The sequence below is a fragment of the Mobula birostris genome, chromosome 5 (genome assembly GCF_030028105.1).
Source record: "Mobula birostris isolate sMobBir1 chromosome 5, sMobBir1.hap1, whole genome shotgun sequence".
Taxonomy (NCBI): domain Eukaryota; kingdom Metazoa; phylum Chordata; class Chondrichthyes; order Myliobatiformes; family Myliobatidae; genus Mobula; species Mobula birostris.
The window spans coordinates 168,621,273-168,641,168 of NC_092374.1; the positions used below are offsets into that span (position 1 = coordinate 168,621,273).

The window sequence follows — 19,896 nt, forward strand, 5'->3', positions numbered from 1 at the left end:
GTTTTTAAATAATGTCAGTTGCGTGTTTTCAAAAAGCAATGATTTTGATTCTGATAGTTGGTGAGACAATTCAGAACTGAACTGTTTTGCTCACTGCAGTTTCATGCATTCAGACCTGGGGATACCAGAAAAGGCCAGTTAGAGAGTCCATGTCATCAATCACCAGTTTACAGCAATCCTACATAAATCCCTCTATTCACATCAATATCCACCTCCCCATCCTCCCTCTCTCCCCCCCCCCCCCCACCAAATCCAGATTCTACCACTCATCTGCACACCAGGTGTAATTCACAGTCACCATTTACTTAACCTACTGGTCCCACACTTCCTTTACATGTGGGACAGCGTCCACATTACCAGAGCAGCTGAGGGAAACCTGTGCACTTGTAAGGAGACCATGCAAACTCCACATAACACTGGAGGTCAGGATCAGACCTGTTGCGTAAGATCTAAGCCAGAGGCTCGATTAGCTGTACCACTGAGCTGCCTCGTGCAGTCTATTCACGTTTCTGTTTAAATTAATTTAAATGCTGTTCCCGTGAAGTATCCTGGAACATAAACATTACTTTCTCATAAAAGTAATTTCTGGAGTTTTTAAGAGAAGCAACTTGGCCCATTTCAATACAATCTATTATAGACACCAATAAAATATTTTTTGAATTTGATCTTTGTGTGTTATCTGAAAACCTAGAAATTTAATAAAAGCTTAAGTGATATGTATGTAATCTTGGAGGATAGTCCTCATACTACTTGTCCTGACTCAGACAGGAGACAGTTAATGCTAAGTTCCCATGCTCTCCCTGCTTCAAATGCTGTAGACCAAACAAAACATTGTTCTGAATACTCCTACCCAGTTATTCCTGCTAAATTTAGGGAAACTATCCAGTTGCAGCGTGGCCAAGGCAATATGAAAATTGGAGACTTTCCTGGGACAGCAGGCTCTGGAATTTTGCGACTTTAACCTTGAACTGTGCCCGCTTTTATGGGTGGGTTCTGATCCAAGCTACTTGAATCTTACCTAGTGTAAGAGATCACAAACATGAATGTGGCAAGCATGTGCACTTGATGGCCATGTTATTAGGTACAACTTGTTCATGCAAATATCTAATCAGCCAATCGTGTGAAGGCAACTCAATGCATAAATGAATGCAAATGTGATCAAGAGGTTCGGTTCAAACCAGACATCAGAATGGGGAAGAAATGTGATCTAAATGTGACTGTGGAATGCTTGTTGGTGCCAGATGGTGTGGTTTGAGTATCCTTAGAAACTGCTGATTTTTTTTGGAATTTTCATGCACAACAGTCTCAAGAATTTACAGAGAATGGTGCAAAAAGTAAAGCATATCCAGTGTGGGATCTGGTGATTTTTTTTTCAATCCCTGTGTTCTTTTATGAGTCCAAGAATAATTAAAAACGTTGCTTTGCAATTGTTTATTTGAGGTTTAAACAATGGAACAGATACAGAGCATATGAAACTAAAGAAAAGAATTGAGACGAAGACAAAGACGAGCGAGATGTTGATTTTTTGCCGAGACTGGCTTTTTAGATGAGCAAGTTGAAAGAAGCACTGTCACAGCATGTGTGTAAGTGCTAACAGCCAATGAAAAGTAAAAAGGTGATAAACTTGTTATACTGCTTTTCCACCAGTAGGTGAAGACAAACACCACATATTATGAAAATACAGTATAAGTTTAAAAAATACAAATTGTCTTAGTAAAAACCACAGTTTTAGTCTTGTTAAAAACATTTATGAAAGAACAACTTATTCCAACACCAGCGAGCAGCAGTTCTGTGGGTGAAAGCACCTTGTTAATGAGAGGTCAGTGGAGAATGGCCAGACTGGTTTGAGCTAACAGGAAGGCAACAGTAACTCAAATAATCACACATTGCAACAATGGTTTACAGAAGAGAATCTCTGAACACACAACACATCGGACCTTGAACTGGATGGGTTATTGCCGCAGAAGATAACACCTGTTCTGTTCTTGTACCTAATAAAATGGTTACTGAATGTACTTGTCAAACCAGCATTTGAAATTTCTTGTACTTTGGCCCATGATGTTGTGTCAAACTAATTAAGCCATTGGTATGTAATTGTTTCTCCCTGCACATGATTTGTATTTCTCCATTCCCTCCAAATTCACACCTAACTAAAAGCCTCTTAAACACTTCTATTGTCTTTACCTACTGTACCTGCTATTCTCAGAGTGGAAGGGGTATTGGCACTGTCCTTTACCTTGAATGCATCCCCTCTACTATTCGACATTATGACCCTAGGGGGGAAAGATTATGACTATCTTTGCATGCTTGCATCATTTTTTTAAAAAACTATATTGGATCTCCTTTCAGCTTCCACCAGTCCAGAGAAGCTGACCTGTTTGATCAACCTCTTCTGCACCCTCTCTATTGTCTCCACATCCTTCCTATAATGGGGTGACCAGAATTGAATGCAATACTCCAGATGCAGCCTAACCAGAGTTTCAGAATCCACTTTTGTACCAATTGGTCTTCCCATAAACCTCTGAAAATTAGGACTTAAGGCAAGAACTTCTACTTCAGGTTTGGAATAGAATATTACAAGCATTCTGTTTCATCAAAACACCTGCAAAAAGGTTGCAGTTTCTGAAAATCACATGAAGATTACTGTTGCCTTATATAAGTGAGTGTAACTGGCTTTTTGAGGTGAATTTACTTAGCTTGCGCAGTTGTTGGATTATTTTATTTTATGACCTGCTTGATCATAAAAGATGACATAGTTTTAGTTTTGCTTTTCCGATGTTGTTGCCAATTGGCCAGGGTTTCAGAGTTTTGTAACCAGGATTATTTTTGTTCTCTAAAGCTTAGACCAGAGGAGTATATGAGGACATGCTCTCCTAGATTAGAAGCGGCTGCCACGGTACAGCTATTCGTCTAGCACAAATTTGCCTTTGGAGAATTCACAAATTGCTTCCCCAAAAATAAAATCCAGATGTGGGGAGAATAATTCTGAACTTTTGGGGAAAAGTTAAGTACACAACTGTGAAACAAATTGTCTGTCTTTTCCAATTCATATTTCTTAATGCATGCACAGTAGGTGTTTTATTAGCAGTAGGTTCATTTTGTGATCTTACTTGATATGCATTTAAAGGTGTGGTTCTCCAAACTGAAGGTTAAGTGGAGACATGAGCTGCGACCTTCATTTTTCTCCACCACTACTCTCACCACACAAAGTAATGGAGGCTATATGACCCTACTGTAGGCATGCTAGCTTAAAAATACAGCCCAGCCTGATCCCAGGAACCAGCATAAAGCGCTCAACTAAGTATTTATTTTTGAAAACAGTGGGAGTTTTGTTTCCTTCTGGGAATAGGTTTCAGGAAGAAAATCTAAATGGATTTATTAATGTCAAGTGTTGTGAAGTACAGTGAATTGCCCTGTTTAGCCCAACAATCCCAATGAAATTAATGCTCCCAGCTTACAGAACTTTGTGGAAGGGAGAGGTCCACTCTGTCCAATGTCCAGCAAAGATGATTTTAATCTTCAATAAAAGTAAATTTATCCTCAATCTCTGTTTTACACCGATAAGGACAGTTCTTTTAACATCAACCCTGCCACACAGGATTCTGTAAACTAAAAGAACAAATTCCTTCTGACAATGTGTAAGATTGGGTTATTTGAGAACGTAAAGAGGGATGGAAGTATAGACTTGCATGGTATTATAAGGGAAAGAATACCCCACATGCTCTTTATCTTGTGGTTTTAATAATATGCATTGTTTTCTGTTAATGTAGTCCGTTTATAGCAGCTCAATTTTCCCATTGTGATGACTGCAACAATGTTCAAAGACGGTCCACGGGACACATTCTGTAGAAGGAACATCACAGAGCCTTGGAGAAAAAATAGATGCCATGTGGAAATGAATCTTGACTTGTTTCAAAACTGATGAGCCAACTATATTTTTACAATTTCCAGTTTTCTCCAAGCTTTTCTTTCTTCTATTTGGATATGTCCAGATATAAGACTCAGATTTGTTATCACTGACACAATGTGAAATGTTTTGTGACAGCAGTATGGTGCAAAGACAAAAATCTATATATTAAAATAAACCTGCAAAAACATAATAGACAGGGTAACGTTGAACCGTTTAGAAATCTGACTGTAGCGGGGAAGAAGCTGTTCCTAAGTCATTGAGAGTGGACCTTCAGGCTGCTGTATCTCCTCCCTGATGTTAGTAATGAGAAGAGGGCATGTCCCGGATGTTGAGGCTCTTTAATGACAAATACCTCCTTGAGGCAACACCTTTTGAAAATGGCCTCTAGTGGGGAGGGTTGTGTCTCTGGGGGAGATGGTTGAGTCTGTAGCCTCCTGTGATTCTGCACATTGGAGCCTCCATACCAAACAGTGAAGTAATCAATCAAAGTGCTCTCCACCACATATTGATAATGCATGACGATTGCAAGGAAAAGCTTTCCACCCACACCCACTTGTGATCTGGGGAGATGGGGGTTTTGCAAATGAATTTTAAATGAGGGTGGGGGTTATTATTCAACAAGTACATTTTGCTACCACTGACCAGAAGGAGAGGCAATCTGTCTGGAAGAGCTCGGTGAGTTGAGGTCCTGCAGCAGATTGTTATGCCAGATTACAGCATCTGCAGTGTCTTGCATCTCCAACAGCAGGAGAGATCTGAGCAAATTTTTTGTGAAAGCGGTAGATTTTTAAGGAATATTTTACAGATGTGGAGAGCTTTGGAGGTTCATTCGGGTCTCTCAGGCCAGGCAATGGAAGGCCATCAACTGTGGAATTGGCTTATTAATGTCACATGTACAAAGATGCAGTAAAAAAAAACTTATCTTGCATACTGTTCATACAGATCAACTCATTACACAAATCATTGAGGTAGAACAAAATAAAACAACGATGCAGAAGAAAGCTACAGAGAAAATGGAGGTACACACGAGGTGCAAGATTACGTCAGATTGTGAGAGTTATGTCCTGCTGAAGGGTCTTGGCCCAAAACATTGACTGTACACCTCTATAGATGCTGCCTGCTCTGCTGAGTTCCTCCAGCATTTCGTTTGTTGTGAGATCAAGTCCAATAACAGATTGAAAATGATTAATGGAAGAGTATAAAGGTTGGGTGGGACCAGAGAAAAATAGACAGGATTCGGGTTAAATTATGGAGGAATGTAAAATTAAGAATGTGGGTTTTGAAAGCTGAAGCCATCACAGTGGGGACAGTAGTGATGCAATTCATACAATATTGTAATTCATACGTACAAAGCTATGAAGTCTGAAAATTAGAAATTGGCATGGAAAAAATAACAGTTTTATTTGCAATAATTGGCAGAAAGCATTAGTAATATGAGGTACAGGTATCAGGAGTGCAAAACCGAAGGGACGGACTATGGTTGGATTTGGCAACACCACAATTCACAAAGCTGTGTGACAGTGTGGGCTGACAGGAAGACGCAGAGACGTGTGGGGATATAGATAGATTCAGTGAAGGTGTGAGGATAAGGCAGATGGGATGTAGTCTGGATAAATGTGAGGTCATTCACTTTGGCGGTAAACATAGAAAAGCAGGGTTTCTAATGGGAGATTAGAAGTTGTTTCGAAGGATCTGAAGCTTGCATGGATTACTGAAAGTCAACACAGTTGTGAAACGATTTGGAAAGCAAAAAAATCTGACAGCAAGGGTATCAATGTCTTACTGCAATGATATTAGGTACTGTTGTGTGCACCCCAGTATTGTGTGCAAGTCTGATCTTCCTACTTAGGGTGATAGAGCAATTGATGTTCACCAGGTAGATGCAGGAATATTTACTGTAACCAGTTTCAAAGCAAGGAATTGGCCATGAAAATCAGAGGTATGAAATTTCTTCACCTGATATGTTGTAACTGTCTATCCCTGAGGAGTGTGTGCACCTTGTAGATGGAGGTGGGTATTTTTTTTTTTTGCATATCAAGTGATGAGGTTGGTGCAGGAAAGCCACTGATAAAACTGAGATCTCAGTGAATATGGGACCAGAAAGAGGGGCCAAATAGCATTTTCTCACATACCACCTTGTACAGATTTCATCACTTGAGATGCTCCTTGCAGCCACTTTGAACTTAACCTCGCAGCAAGTGAATATTTGGTAATTAATTTTGCTTCTTAAAAGCAATTGCTTGCTTTAAACAAGGACTTTGTTTTATGCTAACAAGATGTTGTTTTATAATACAGGTTGATTTATAATACGGCCAGATTTGGGAACAGCTTCTTTCCAACTGTGATAAGACTGCTGAACGGATCCTGAACCCGATCTGGGCCGTACCCTCCAAATATCCAGACCTGCCTCTCGTTTTTTTTTTGCACTACCTTACTTTCCATTATTCTATTTTCTATTTATGATTTATAATTTAAATTTTTAATATTTACTATCAATTTGTAATCCAGGGAGTGGGAAGCGCAGAATCAAATATCGCTGTGATGATTGTACGTTCTAGTATCAATTGTTTGGCGGCAGTAAAGTATAAAGTAAATACATAATTTTGTGTTTTTTGTAAAAATGACTAGTGATCCAAGCTGTAGTTGACAATAGAAGATGTGACGCCAAGGCTGATTCAGTTTCAGGTGGTTGTGGAGGATGGACTCAGGATGCTGGCTGTGATCTCCCCAGTATCTGACTGAAAGGAATTTCTCTTTATTCAGTCTAATAATTTGAAGATGGTGGGAAGGGTTAAAGACCATAAATGTAGGAGCAGAATTAGGCTATTCTACCCATCAAGCATGCTCTATCATTCCATCATGGCTGAGTTATCATCCTTCTCAATCCCATTTTTCATGCCTTCTCTCCATAATCTGTACTAATCAAGAACCTATCAACCTCCACTTCAAGTATAGCCAATGACTTGGCCTCACAGATGTCTGAGGCAATGATTCCACAGATTCACCACCCTCTAGCCAAAGAAATTCCTCCTCATATCTGTCCTAAATGGATATCCCTCTACTATGAGGCTGCACACTCTATTCCTAAACTCATCCACTATAGGAAACATCCACTCTATCGAGGCCTGAGAACTATTCCAGAATCTAGTGTTTCTTGAAAGATCATTACTAATGCCTCCACGATCTCTTCAGCTACCCTGTTCAGAATCCTGGGATGTAGTTCATCTGGTCCAGATGACTGATCTACCTTCAGACCTTTCAGCTTCCCAAGCTCTTTCTCTTTACTAATAGCAGCTACACTCACTTCTGCCCCCTAACTATCTCAATTTCCTGGCATACTGCTAGCATCTTCCACAGTGAAGACTGATGCAAAATACTTAATTAGTTCGCCTGCCATTTTTTATCTCCCATCACTACCTCTCCAACATTATTTTCCAGCAGTATGATATCCACACTCACCTCTCTTTTACTCTTTATATAACTAAACAACTCTTGAAATCCTCTTATTGGCTAGCTTACTTTCACATTTAATTTATTTATTTATTTCCTTCTGGCTTTTTAGCTGGTTTTTAAAAACTTCCTAATCCTCTAATTTCCCACTAATTTTAACTATTATATGCCCTCTCTTTTGCTTTTATGCTGTCTCTGATTTCCCTTGTTCACCCACAGTTGCTTTACCCTCCCTTTGTAATATATCTTCATTTTTGGATGTATCTCTCCTGCACCTTCCGAATTGCCCTTGGAAACTCCAGCCATTGTTGTTCTACCACCAACTTTGATAATGGTGGTTGTTGCTGTTCCTCTCTGTGCCTTGTGGCACAGCAGGTGGCAACTTTGCCTTTTCTTTAACATTTGTGTATACTTTTTATGAGACCGAGTTGCTAGCTTGACGCTCAACCCAGCACAGATGTAAAGTATGCAAGGGGCCGGCTGGATTCAGACCGGCGATCCAGCGCCAACATGATTTTCCCAATCTACCTGCATAGTGAAATCCTGCAAGGCTATATTAACATTGCCCTTTTTACATACTTTTTCTATCTCCCATTGTAATTTGTACCCCACATCCTGGCTACTGTATGTAACTCCCACTGGGGTCTTTTTACCCTTGCAGTTTCTTAATTCCACCCACAAAGATTCTACATCTTCTGATTATACATCACCTCTTTCCAAGGATGTGATTCCATTCTTTACCACAGAACCACCCCACCCCTTTTGCCTACCTGCCTGTCCTTTTGATACAAGGTGCATTCTTGAATGTTAAGCTCCCAACTGTGATTTTTGATTTTCTTTTAGTCACAATCTTAATGATGTCCACAACAGCATACTTGCCAATCTCTAACTGCACTACAAGATCACCTATCTTATTCTGTATACTGCATGGATTCAAATATAACACCTTCAGTCCTGTATTCATCGCCCTTTTTGATGTTGCCCTATCATCTGCTTGTCCTTCCTCGTAGTCTCACTACACAATGCATCAATTTGTATACCAACTGCCCCATCCCCCTGCCAAATTAGTTTAGATCCTAAGGAAGGAGGAAAGGTGGAGATGGAAAATGTCAACACACTGATGCTTGACTCTGTCAAGAGGAGGCATATACAGTAAAATTCCAGTTTTCCTGCACCTGCAGGACCTCAGTACTGCTGGGCTGGTGGCTTTTCTGGACTGTTTGTAACCAAGGGGCAGAGAGTTAATAGATAGTGTTATAGGATTAACATATGAGGTGTGCTTGATGTCTGTGCTTGTACTCATCAGAGTTTAGAAGAATGAGGAGGGATCTTATTGAAACCTATCGAATATTGAAAGGCTTATGTAGAGTGGGTGTGGAGAGGATGTTTCCTATAGTTGGAGAGTCTAGGGTCAGAGGACACAGCCTCAGAATACAAGGACGTCCCTTTAGAACAGAAATGAGCAATTTATTTAACCAGAGGATAGTGAATCTGTGGAATTCATTGCCACAGACAGCTGTGGCGACCAAGTCATATTTAAAGCAGAGGTTGATAGGTTCCTGATTAGTATGGGTGTCAAAGGTTATGAGCAGAAGGCAGGAGTTTGGGGTTGAGAGGGGAAAATAAATCAGCCAAGATCAAATTGTGGGGCAGACTCGAGCCAAATGACCTAATTCTGCTCCTATGTCTTATGGTCTTATTGAATGATGTTCCTGTTAATGTACCAACACACTTTTAAATCACCTTTTTTAGATGTTTCCCGGTGATATCTAAAGTATTCCGGTGAAGCCAGTAAGTTTAAAGAGAGTAACGGACACAAAATGCTGGAAGAACTCGGCAGGCCAGGCAGCATCTATGGAAAAGAGTAAACAGTCAATGTTTTGGGCCAAGACCCTTCATCAAGACCGGAGAAAAAAGATGAGAAGTCAGAGTAAGCAGGTGGGGGGAGGGAGAAAGAAATACAAGGTGATAGGTGAAACTGGGAGGAGAAGGGTGGAAGTAAAGAGCCAGGAAGTCTATTGGTGAAAAAGATAAAGGGTTGGAGAGAGGGGAAACATTACTGGTAGGTTTGAAGGAAGCATGGGAAGTGAGTCCTTGCTGAGTGTAAGGGGAAGGTGGGAATCATCTTGGTGGGTCAGATGCTGACCTGTCAGAGCTGCAGAGTACACTGAACAGTACAGCACAGGCCCTTCCGTCCACAATGTTGTACCAGCCTTTTAACCCACTCCAACATCAATCGAACACTTCCTTCCCACGTAGCCCTCCATTTGTCCCTCAGCTCTGTGGAGGGTGCGATGAGATGGACAGAATACTACAGCTGTAGTCTCCCCTGTACTTGACTGCTCAGTCAATGTTCAATTCAATAGTCGAAGAGGAAATTCAGTGGTTTACCGCTGTGGCAAAATAAAAAGTGGCCAATCAAGAGCTGTGAACACAGACCCTTAAAGTGAATGAAATCATGTAAATGAACACACACACACACACCCATATACACCCACTCACCCCAGGCTTTTGTGTATCCTCCCACAAAAACCAGCACACCTTTGTTCTGGAGGGGTTTCACAAGGAGAGATCTTTTCAGGATAATAATGTGGGAAATAGAATCATTGGAGCCTGTTGTGCAAAAGGTGGCAGCAATTATGCAGGAGATGCAGACCTGAAGTCCCACTCCACCAGGTTCAAGAACAGTTACTTCCCTTTAACCACTCGATTCCTGGACCAATTGGCACAACCCTAATCACTACCTCAGGATAGCTACACTGTGACCACTTTGCACTACAATGGTTTTGTCTTTTCTCTTTGCTCTAATTGTCTTTTGTATAATTTATGATGTTAGTTTATATGTCTCTTATGACTGCTGCTGCCAGTAGCTTTTTTCATTGCACCTGTGCATTTATGTTTTTGTGCAGATGACAATAAACTTGACTTTAATTTGTACCATTATATACCTGGCAGCAAAATGACACCCCTCTAATCCCACGTCCCAGCTCTAGACCCTTAGGTCTGAGGCTGGTTCTTGAAGAGTTCATCTAGGTACCAATGAAATGTTGGGAAGGTTTCTGACTGCCAATCTCTCAGACAATGAGTTCTAAAGCTGAGTGACATAATTCTCCAACCTTCATTCTACCCCTCTCTATTAAATCTGTGCTCCTTGACCTTGATAAATGAAAAAGATCACTGACCACTGGTTCCTAGAGAAGTGATAAAGGCATGTAGGATTACAATGTCTAAAAGAGAGGTACGTGGATAGGAAAGTGGTCAAACACGAGGATATGGGAGTAGCTCAGGTAGGCAACTTGAGATGCATGGATGTGCTGGACCAAAGTGCCTGTTTCTGTGCTAAGTAATGATGCCTCTATGCCTCTCTGCTAGGGGAAAGCAATTCTTATTCACCTGCCCAGACATCAGATAATTGTAGACCCAACAGACTGCAGATGCTGGAAGGACTCGGAAGGTCGAGTTGTACCTGTGGGAGAAAAGGACCTCGACATTTCAGGGTGAAGTCCTGCACAGACTCGTACAACGCAATGAAATCTGTTTTGTTCTAATGGGAACAACAGTCGGCCTCTCCCCAACGCAGCATTACTCCAGACCAGGAGCCCTCTGGCCTCTGTATAGAGTCATCATATCGTTCCCGCAGTTTGGAGACCTGATTTAAAAACACAAAGTGACAGGTTGAGCATCTGCCGCAGGGACAGAGAGACGGGTTACAGTCTGAGGGCCGAGACCCGTTGTAGTCCTGGGAAAGAGAGATTAGGAAAAGTAATTTTAAGTGGCAGGGTCGGAAAAATTGGAGGAAGGGATGGATAGGAGAAGGGGAATATCTAGCACAGGGTGAAACCAGGTCAAATGAATATATGAGAGAAATTAGAAGGCAATTACGTTACTTTGCCTGTGTATGTGTTGCTAATATCAGGGCTGTTAACATGGCCAACAGGTCAGAGTGTAGCAAGAGATCCAAAGTCACAGATGGATACATAGAACAGTACGGGACTGCGCAGGCCATTCAGCCCACAATGTTGTTCTGATCTTGGTGCCAATTTATATTAAATGCCCAGTTCATATCCCTTCATATTTATGTCTATATACAAGCTTCTTAAACTCCACCAAACTGCCTGCTTTCATGACCACCCTGGTTAACCTATTTCAGACACCTACTGCTTTCTCTGTGTAAAAAAATATTAAACCTGCCCCTCACGTTACAGCGCTCCATGTATGGTGGAGAACATTCTGACTGGCTGCATCACCAGCTGGTGTCCAGGCTCCAAGGCACAGGATGGCAAGATGCTGCAGAGGGTTGTAGATTCAGCCAGCCCCATCAGGACACAACCCCTCCCCATCATCGAGGACGTTCTCAAGGGGCAGCTTTCATCACTAAGGACCCTCATCATCTGGGACATGCTCCTTTTTACTACCATTGTGGAGGAGGCACAGGAGCCTGAAGACCCACACTCCGTGACTTCCCTCCACCATCAGACCACAAACACTACATCATAATTCCTATTTATTTTGTAATTGAGAGCAATTTTATGCCTTTGCACTGTACTGTTGCAGCAAAATAACATATTTCATGTCATTTAAGACAGTGGTAATAAACTAAATTCTGATATGGCCAGTTCTGGTAAAAACTGGGTTTATTCATTCATTATGTTCTGTGTCATATGACATGGGTGATCATGGTCTTCCATTACCATGATTGATCTTGGCAAATTTTTCTACAAAAGTGGTTTGCCATTGCCCTGTGTGTGGTGTTATTACAAAACAGGTGACCCCAGCCATGATCAACTATCTTCAGAGATTGGCTGGCGTCAATGGTCAAATAACCAGGACTTGCGATACACCCCACCTGCTCCCATGGCTTCAGGTGACCATGATCAGGGGGCTACACCTGGCCCAGTCGTGACCTGAAGGTGAGCAGAGGGAAGGAGCTCCTTTGGTAGAGACGTATTTCCACCCAAAGACAGAGTTGGCAAAAACTGGAGAATTCTCACTGACTATCCCACTTACCTAAGTCCTACGCTACTCCCAGCAACCAACCAACCATTTATTCTTCTGTTGTAAACGCTCATAACTCTGCAAAGTGTCCCAAGCTCAGGACTGAACCTGGGGTCCTTAGCAGAGTGAGGCAGCAGCTCTCTCCGCTGTACCACTGACTCTGATTGGATGGGTAAGGATGGAGCCAGTGGAGAAAGGCAGTGTGGTCATCACACGGAGAGGGACAAGGGCAGATTGAACACCGCCACGAGGGATATCATCGGTGATATTGGCTACCGACGATCGGGAGAGAGATCTCAAGAAGCATCAGTGGAGAGAAGAACCAGTCAACAGACCTTCCTCGGTGGAGGTAATTATGGATTTTTTTTGGGGGGGGCGGGTATAGGTAGGTCAGGAAAGACTGCAGCAGCTGAAACTGGTGTAAAGATCAGACTGCTGGAGGGAGGCAGCCCTGAGGAAGGTACTTGACCACCACAGATTTCCTCCTGTAGTTCAGAGAAGGGCTGGTTCATCCTGGGTGCAGTGTCACTGATATTGACCCCTCCCCAGTTCCTCAGGCTATGCGTTGTCCCCTCGCCGAGCGTCAGTTGCCCTAGCCTAGAATTAATGTCTTCCTCCGGGGTTATTTGTCTTTCCAGGGGTTAGTGGCCCCCTCCAAGGGGTCAGTTTCTTATTCCATGGATTTATTCGCCTCCCCGTCCAGGGTAAATTGCCCTCTCCCTGGTCAACTGTGCCAGGCCCAGTTAGTTGCCCCTCCAGAGATTTATTTGCCCGCTGGCCAGGATTAGCCGCTCCCTCCAAGGTTTAGTTGTGCCTCTATACCAAGGTTATTTGCCCCCGGCTCCGCGTCAGTTGCCCGCCGCGAGTGGGCGGCGCTTCTGCTGTTCTGCTGCCGGTGGGGATGGCGCTGTTCCTCGGCCGCCGGAGCTGAGCTGTCGGGACATGGCAAGCCGGCGCCCCCGCCGCCTGCATCCCTGAAGCTTCCGAGTCGGTGCAGCAGCCGCTTCGCCCCCTCCCCAGCCGAGCAGAGCCCCCGGGCGAAGGAAACAGCCCGGCCCGGGAGAAGCTGCACTCAGCGAGGTGAGCTCAGGCGATCGGTCCGCGGCGGCCAGGGAGGTTCGGGTAGTGCCCGCCGCTCCGAGCCAGGCAATCGGGATGGGTTCCTGCCTCCTGCAGTGGGCTCGGCTCGGCTGCGGCCGGAGTTCCTCTGCCCTTTCCCAACTCTCATTGTTTCTGCTTCGGATCTCTATGCCGATCTCACCTCCTCTCTCGTCCCTCGCTATCCCCCTCGATCCTCTCACATCCCCCTCTGCCCTCTCTCTGTACCCTCGCCCTCTCTCCCTCATCTCCCCCCTCCTCCTCCACACACTGCCCCTCCCACTCCCCATACCTTCTCCTTCCCTCACACCCTCCCCTCCATTCCCTTCCTTCCCCTCACACTCAACCCACCCTTTTACGCTACACCCTCCTCTCCTCTCCCTCTAACCTCTCCCCATGCTCTCTCCCCTACCCCTACACCCACTCCATCCTTCCCTCACCTTCCTTTCCCCTCTCACCTCCCATCAGCCACCACAGCCCCCTCTCCCCTCCCCTCACTCTCCCCCCTCCACCTCCCCTCTCCCGCTCCTTCTCCCTCCGCTCTCCACCTCCCCTCCCCCTATCGGCCCCTCTCCCTCCTCCTCCATTCCCTTCCTTCCCCTCACACTCAACCCACCCTTTTACCCAACCCCTTCCCTCCCCTACACCCTCCTCTCCTTTCTAACCCCTCCCCATGCTCTCTCCCCTACCCCTACACCCACTCCATCCTTCCCTCACCTCCCTCTCCCCTCTCACCTCCCATCAGCCACCACAGCCCCCTCACCCCTCCCTCACTCTCCCCCTCCCCTCTCCTCACCCTATCGGCCCCCTCCCACTCCTCCCCCTCCGCCTCCCCTCCCCTCCCCTCTTCTCCCCTCCCCTCCCCTCCCCTCTTCTCCCCTCCCCTCTTCTCCCCTCCCCTCCCCTCTTCTCCCCTCTTCTCCCCTCCCCTCCCCTCCTCCCCTCCCCTCCCCTCCCCTCCTCCCCTCCCCTCCTCCCCTCCCCTCCTCCCCTCCCCTCCTCTCCCCTCCCTCCCCCATCTCCCCCTCCTTCCCCCCTCCTCTCCCCCTCTACCCTCTCCCCTCCTCCTCTCCCCTCCTCCTCTCCCCTCTCCTCCCCCCTCCTCCTCCCCCCTCCTCCTCCCCCCTCCCCCCTCCCCCCTCCCCCTCCCCCCTCTCCCCTCCCCCTTCCCCTCTCCCCTCCCCCCTCCCCTCTCCCCTCCCCTCTCCCCTCCCCTCCCCTCTCCCCCCTCTCCTCCCCCCTCCCCCCTCTCCCCTCTCCCCTCCCCCATCTCCCCTCTCCCATCTCCCCTCCCCCTGTCCCCTCCCCCTCTCCCATCTCCCCTCCCCCTCTCCCATCTCCCCTCCCCCCTCTCCCATCTCCCCTCCCCCCTCTCCCATCTCCCCTCCCCCTCTCCCCTCCCCCTCTCCCACATCCCCTCTCGCTTCTCCTCCTCTTTCCGCCCACCCGCCACTCCTCCCCCTCTCCTCCGCCCACCCGCCACTCCTCCCCCTCCCCCCCTCCCCTACCCCTCCCCTCTCCTCTCCTCCCCCCCGCTACACCCCTCCCCTCCCCTATCTTCCCACTCCCCCTCCTCCTCCCCCTCTTGTCCCACTCCCCCTCCCTTCCCCCTCCTCCCCTCCCCCTCCCCTCCCCTCCCCTCTCCCTCATCCTCTTTCCCCTCTCATCCCCCTCCCCCCACCCGCCACACCACCCCCTCCCCTTCCGTCACTCCTACCCTATCATCGCCCTCCCCTTCATCCTCCCCTCCCCCTCCCCTCCTTTCCCCCTCCCCTCCCTTCCCCCTCTTCCTCCCCTCCCCCTCCTCCCCCCTCTCCCCTCCCCTCCCTTCCCCCCTCTTCCTCCCCTCCCTTCCCCCTCTTCTTCCCCTCCCCTCCCCCCTCTTCTTCCCCTCCCCTCCCCTCTCCTCCCCCTCCCCTCTCCTCCCCCCTCCCCCCTTCCTCCCTTCCCCCCTCTTCCTCCCCTCCCTTCCCCCTCCTCCTCCCCTCCCTTCCCCCTCCTCCTCCCCTCCCTTCCCCCTCTTCCTCCCCTCCCTTCCTCCTCCTCCTCCCCTCCCTTCCCCCTCCCCTCTCCTCCCCCCTCCCCTCTCCTCCCCCCCCTCCCCCCCTTCCTCCCTTCCCCCCTCTTCCTCCCCTCCCTTCCCCCTCCTCCTCCCCTCCCTTCCCCCTCCTCCTCCCCTCCCTTCCCCCTCCTCCTCCCCTCCCTTACCCCCTCTTCCTCCCCTCCCTTACCCCCTCTTCCTCCCCTCCCTTCCCCCTCTTCCTCCCCTCCCTTCTCCCTCTTCCCTCCCTTCCCCCCCTCTTCCTCCCCTCCCTTCCCCCTCTTCTTCCCCTCCCCTCTCCTCTCCTCCCCCTCCTCCCACCTCTTCCTCCCCCTCCTTCCACCTCTTCCTCCCCTCCCCTCTCTCTCCCCCTCCTCCCACCTCTTCCTCCTCTCCCCCCTCTCTCCCCTTCCCCCTCCCTTCCCCCTCCCTTCCCTCTCCCCCTCCCCTCCCCTCCCTCTCCTCCCCTCCCTCTCCTTCCCCTCCCCTCCCTCCCCCTCCCTCCCCTCCCCCTCCCCCTCTCCCCTCCCCCTTCCCCTCCCCCTCCCTCCCCTTCCCCTCCCCCTCCCCCTCTTCCCTCCCCCTCCCCCTCTTCCCTCCCCCTCTTCCCTCCCCCTCTTCCCTCTCCCTCCCCCTCCCCTCTCCCCCTCCCCCTCCCCTCTCCCCCCTCCCCCTCTCTTCCCCCTCTTCTTCCCCTCTCCTCCCCTCCCCTCCCCCCTCCTCCCACCTCTTCCTCCCCTCCCCTCCCCTCCCCTCCCCCTCCTCCCACCTCTTCCTCCCCTCCCCCTCCTTCCACCTCTTCCTCCCCTCCCCCTCCTCCCACCTCTTCCTCCCCTCCCCCTCTTCTCCCTCCCCCTCTTCTCCCTCCCCCTCTTCTCCCTCCCCTCCCCCTCTTCTCCCTCCCCTCCCCCTCTTCTCCCTCCCCCTCTTCTCCCTCCCTTCTCCTCTCCCTCCCCCTCTCCTCTCCCTCCCCCTCTCCTCTCCCTCCCCCTCTCCTCTCCCTCCCCTCCCCCTCTCCTCTCCCTCCCCTCCCCCTCTCCTCTCCCTCCCCTCCCCCTCTCCCTCTCTCCCCTCCCCCTCTCTCTCCCCTCCCCCTCTCTCTCCCCTCCCCCTCTCTCTCCCTCCCCCCTCTTCTCTCCCTCCCCCTCTCTCTCCCTCCCCCTCTCTCTCCCTCCCTCCCCTTCCCCCTCCTCCCACCTCTTCGTCCCCTCCCCTCCCCTCCCACCTCCTCCCACCTCTTCCTCCCCTCCCCTCCCCTCCCCTCCCCTCCCCCCTGCTCCCACCTCTTCCTCCCACCTCTTCCTCCCCTCCCCCTCTTCCCCCTCCCCCTCTTCCCCCTCTCCCTCCCCCTCTTCCCCCCTCTCCCTCCCCCTCTTCCCCCTCCCCCTTCCCCTCCCCTTCCCCTCCCCTTCCCCTCCCCTTCCCCTCCCCCTTCCCCTCCCCTTCCCCTCCCTCCCCTTCCCCCCTTCCCCTCCCCCTCTTCCCCCTCCCTCCCCCTCTTCCCCCTCCCCTTCCCCCCCTCTTTCCCCTCTTCCCCCTCCCCCTCTCTGTCCCCCTCTCCCTCCCCTCCCCCTCTCCCCTTCCTCCCCTTCCCCTCCCCCTCCCCCTCCGCCCCCTCCCCCTCTGTCCCCCCTCCTCCTCCCCCTCCCCCCTCCCTCCCCTCCCCCCTTCCCCCTTCCCCCGTCCCCTCTCTCTCCACCCCCACCCCTCTATATCTCTCCACTCATCCACCCCATCCCCCTCTCCCCCTCCCCATCTCCCGCTCCCCTTCCCCACCCCCATCCCTCCTGCCCCCTCCCCCTCCCTCCCCTTCCCCTCCCCCTTCCTCCCCTTTCCCCCCTTCCCCTCCCCCTCCCTCCCCTTCCCCCCCTTCCCCTCCCTCCCTTCTCCTCCCTCCCCCTCCCCCCTTCCCCCTCCCTCCCCCTCTTCCCCCTCCCTCCCCCTCTTCCCCTCTCCCTCCCCCTCTTTCCCCTCTTCCCCCTCCCCCTCTTTCCCCTCTTCCCCCTCCCCCTCTCTGTCCCCTCTCCCTCCCCTCCCCCTCCCCCTCTCCTCTTCCTCCCCTTCCCCTCTCCCCTTCCTCCCCTTCCCCTCTCCCCTTCCTCCCCTTCCCCTCTCCCTCCCCCTCTGCCCCCCTCCCCCTCCCCCTCCCCCTCCCCATCCCTCCCCTCCCCCTCCCCATCCCTCCCCTCCCCCTTCCCCTCCCCCTTCCCCGTCCCCTCTCTCTCCACCCCCACCCCTCTATATCTCTCCACTCATCCACCCCATCCCCCTCTCCCCCTCCCCATCTCCCCTGCCCCCTCTCCCCCTCCCCATCTCCCCTGCCCCCTCCCCTTCCCCACCCCCATCCCTCCTGCCCCCCTCCCCCTCCCCCTCCCCTTCCCCTCTCCCTCCCTCCCCTTCCCCTCCCCCTCCCTCCCCCTCTTCCCCCTCCCTCCCCCTCTTTCCCCTCTTCCCCCTCCCCCTCTCTGTCCCCCTCTCCCTCCCCTCCCCCTCCCCCCTTCCTCCCCTTCCCCTCCGCCCCCTCCCCCTCCGTCCCCCCCTCCTCCTCCCCCTCCCTCCCCCTCCCTCCCCCTCCCCCTCCCCCTTCCCCTCCCCCTCCCCCTTCCCCTTCCCCCGTCCCCTCTCTCTCCACCCCCACCCCTCTATATCTCTCCACTCATCCACCCCATCCCCCTCTCCCCCTCCCCATCTCCCGCTCCCCTTCCCCACCCCCATCCCTCCTGCCCCCTCCTCCTCCCTCCCCTTCCCCTCCCCCTTCCTCCCCTTCCCCTCCCCCTCCCTCCCCTTCCCCCCCCCTTCCCCTCCCTCCCCTTCCCCTCCCTCCCTTCTCCTCCCTCCCCCTCCCCCTCCCCCCTTCCCCCTCCCCCCTTCCCCCTCCCCCCTTCCCCCTCCCTCCCCCTCTTCCCCCTCCCTCCCCCTCTTCCCCCTCCCTCCCCCTCTTCCCCTTCCCCTCCCTCCCCTTCCCCTCTCCCTCCCCCTCTTTCCCCTCTTCCCCCTCCCCCTCTTTCCCCTCTTCCCCCTCCCCCTCTCTGTCCCCTCTCCCTCCCCTCCCCCTCCCCCTCTCCTCTTCCTCCCCTTCCCCTCTCCCCTTCCTCCCCTTCCCCTCTCCCCTTCCTCCCCTTCCCCTCTCCCTCCCCCTCTGCCCCCCTCCCCCTCCCCATCCCTCCCCTCCCCCTCCCCATCCCTCCCCTCCCCCTTCCCCTCCCCCTTCCCCTCTCTCTCCACCCCCACCCCTCTATATCTCTCCACTCATCCACCCCATCCCCCTCTCCCCCTCCCCATCTCCCCTGCCCCCTCTCCCCCTCCCCATCTCCCCTGCCCCCTCCCCTTCCCCACCCCCATCCCTCCTGCCCCCTCCCCCTCCCCCTTCCCCTCTCCCTCCCTCCCCTTCCCCTCCCCCTCCCTCCCCCTCTTTCCCCTCTTCCCCCTCCCCCTCTCTGTCCCCCTCTCCCTCCCCTCCCCCTCCCCCCTTCCTCCCCTTCCCCCTCCCCCCTTCCTCCCCTTCCCCTCCGCCCCCTCCCCCTCCGTCCCCCCTCCTCCTCCCCCTCCCCCTCCCCTTCCCCTCCCCCTCCCCTTCCCCTCCCCCTCCCCCTCCGTCCCCTCTCTCTCTACCCCCACCCCTCTATATCTCTCCACTCATCCACCCCATCCCCCCTCCCCCTCCCCATCCCCCTCTCCCCTCCCCATCTCCCCTGCCCCCTCCCCCTCCCCTTCCCCACCCCCATCCCTCCTGCCCCCTCCCCCATTTCCCCTGCCCCCTCCCCTTCCCCTGTCCCCATCTCCCCACGCACATACCCCTCTCTCCCCACATACACACCTCTCTCCCCACATACACACCTCTCTCCCCATACACACCTCTCTCCCCATACACACCCTCTCCCTCATACACACACTCTCCCTCATACACACCCCTCTCCCTCTATCCACCCCCTCTCTCTATATGCCCTCCTCTCTCATCCCCCTCCCCATCCCCCCTCTCTCTCCATCCCTCCTCCCTCTCCCCATCCTCCGCTCTCACTCCTCATCCCCCTCCCTCTCTCCATCCCCCTCCCTCTCTCCATCCCCCCCTCTCCATCCCCCCTCTCTCTCTCCTCATCCCCCTCTCTCTCTCCTCATCCCCCTCTCTCTCTCCTCATCCCCCTCTCTCCATCCCCCCTCTCCAACCCCTCTCGCTACATCCCCTTTCCCCCCTCTCTCTCCATCCCCCCCTCTCTCCCCCATCCCCCCCTCTCTCCCCCATCCCCCCTCTCTCCATCCCCCATCCCTCCATCCCCCCTCTCCCATCCTCCATCCCCCCTCCCATCCCCTCTCTCTCCATCCCCTATCCCTCCATCCCCCCTCTCCCATCCCCCTCTCTCCCCATCCCCCCACCCCCTCTCTCCCCATCCCCCCTCTCTCCCCA

The 19,896-nt window shown here is 51.6% G+C and overlaps 1 protein-coding gene across 4 annotated transcripts in view; it reads left to right on the forward strand.

The window, feature by feature from the left end:
• Nucleotides 1-13,253: 13,253 nt before the first annotated feature.
• Nucleotides 13,254-19,896, forward strand: part of farp1 (FERM, RhoGEF (ARHGEF) and pleckstrin domain protein 1 (chondrocyte-derived)) — a 263,668-nt gene continuing 257,025 nt past the window's right edge. For all 4 annotated transcript variants that reach the window (XR_011886088.1, XM_072258822.1, XM_072258824.1 and 1 more), the window contains exon 1: nucleotides 13,254-13,435. The gene's annotated coding sequence lies outside the window, so the exon portion shown is untranslated. The remainder of the gene's footprint in view (nucleotides 13,436-19,896) is intronic.